Genomic DNA, 2,410 nt, shown 5'->3' with positions numbered 1-2,410 from the left:
GCTCAGTGAGTTCTGCTCTGTTCAGGGGAGTTCCAGAGCCTGGTTTCACCCTTGGGTCAGCACAGCTGAAAATCCAACCCACTGCAAATCCTGGTGGCATTTCCATGGCCTTTGTCACGACACTCTCCCAGATGGGAGAACAAAGCCCCTCCCTGAGGAGCTGTAACGTGGCTTCAAAAACTGTCCCAGAAGCAGAGGAGCAGAGAGGAGGGAGTGGGAATCAGAGAGGAGATCTGAGTGATGTGGTGGCAGGGTTGACAGGAAAATGGAAGAACTGGAGGTTGTTCATCAGATTCTTTGGTGCTTTCTCCAGTGGGGAATCCTGGGGTTGGTGATGCTGGAGCAAGGATTTCCCCTCTCAGGCTTCCCCAGGGGCTTCTCATCCATCTTTGTGATGCCATCGTCATTCCAAGGCCTCAGTGTCTGCAGCAATGGCTGGAGAGAATTCACAGTGAACTTCAGGAGCTCCAGTCTCCAAGGAAGAAACATCTCCAGGACATTGCACACAGGTGGTCCAAAGCCTGTGGATTATTCAATTATTCACAGCTCTTCCTGTAAAGCTGCTCTGTGCAGCCCTGTTTCTCACAGCAGCACAGTCTCAAGGGAAGGAGCCTTGCTCTGCACCCCACTTACTCAATAATAATTTTCTAGGATGATGAATTCTAGAAAATGACATTTTGCCAGGTGATAATGGCTCTTTCCCAATCTGCTTCAGGAAAAAAAACAAACCATGAAGTTACAAGCACAAGTGTTTGTGGTTAAGAATCAATTTAAAAGCTTTTCTAGAGCTTGGGATGGATATTTCTGAAAGCCTCTCTGGCTCTGCTGTTCAGTGGGATTGGGAGTCAGAACCTCCAGGACCTGCTGGACAGCAAAGACCCCAAAATTCCCAATAGGGAGAGAGAAAAATGTGGAGCTGGGGGGTGACTGTGCCCCTGACCCCTTGGCTGGTCCTGGGCTCTGGTTTCTCTCTCTTGATGAAATTCTCCCTCCACTCCCTGGACTGGAAGTGTCTGAACTGTTCCTTTCTCTCTTTCCTCATTGCTCTCTTCTGGAACCTGTTTTGCTGACCACAAGCTCAGACTCGTCTCCTTCAGTTTTTCCCCACTTCCCTATTTCTTAATCATTCCACTTTTCTTTGCATTTCAGGTCTGAAATCTTTTTCCAAGCACTCCCAGGCCTTCCAAGGCATCTGTTTTCTGCTGGCTCTGCCAGAACACGCCCCCAGCATCCCTCTGTACTTTCAGTTTACATCAGCACACGGTTAAAGTTCACCTGATTTATTGATTTATTGTCACTGTGCTGTCCACAAGCTCAGCTCAAGGTGAACTCTCCTCTGAATTGCTGCTGCCCTCTAAATTATTGCTCCTCCTCTAAAGGATTTCTTCCCTGGGCTCCTGGGGGTCTGTGTGTCCCCTGTCCCCAGGCCTGGCTCACGATGTGGCTCTGATGGAAGCTGTGGCCTCTCACCTACAAAAGCTTTCCTGGGTGTGGGGCAGGAAGGTTTCTGAAGCAAACCAAAGTGCAGGTCAGCCTGAAAAAAAGACATCTGGAGTGATTTTAGCAGCTCCTAAATCCTGGAACTGTCCAAGGCCGTGGGGCAGGGACACCTCCCACTGCTCCCAGCCCCAGTGTCCAGCCTGGCTTTGGGCAGTGCCAGGGATCCAGCTCTGGGCACCCTGTGCCAGGATGTCCTTGCAGACGCTTTTCCTGCTTCCATCCAAACTCCCAAAATATCCCTGAGCAGCCAAAGCTGTCGTTTGTGTTCTGCTGGGTTTCCCTGAGCAATGAGCCCGTGCTGAGGTGGCACAGCCTCATCTCTGCCCTCAGCTGGGGGATTCCAGCTGTTCCACTGTGCAAAGCGGCTGCTGGACAGAGGAAAGCGGCTCCAGGAGCAGTGAAAGGCAGGGAATCTCCAGCCCCTCCTCAGCTCCATCTGCACCAGGCATTACACCCGAGGGTTTTGCCACTCTGAAAGCCAAAATAAAAGGGGAAATAGAAAATATGGAAAGAAGCTGATGCTGTGGGAGGAGGGACAGGGAACACACAGGGAGATGGATTTGTTCCTAGGAGTGGTGATCCAAACACAGGATCAGCATTCCCAGAGCAGCCTTGGGGAGAGGTGGAGAAAAGCACCAATGAAACAAAACACCTTGAAAAGAATAAATTCCATATTCCCCATTAAAGCAGAATATCAGCAAAATTAAAAAGTACAGAAAAACCAGGTACAGATTCCACACAATCCCAGGATCCTGGTGCTGGAAAAGCCCTCCCAGCCCAGGGAGTCCCAGCTGTGACCTGTCCCCACCTTGTCCCCAGCCCAGAGCCCTGAGTGCCACGTCCAGCCCTTCCTTGGGCACCTCCAGGGATGGGCACTGCAAAGCTCCCTGGGCAGCCCCTGCCAAGGCCT

The sequence above is a fragment of the Parus major genome, chromosome 1 (genome assembly GCF_001522545.3).
Source record: "Parus major isolate Abel chromosome 1, Parus_major1.1, whole genome shotgun sequence".
Classification (NCBI taxonomy): domain Eukaryota; kingdom Metazoa; phylum Chordata; class Aves; order Passeriformes; family Paridae; genus Parus; species Parus major.
This window is presented reverse-complemented; position numbering follows the sequence as displayed.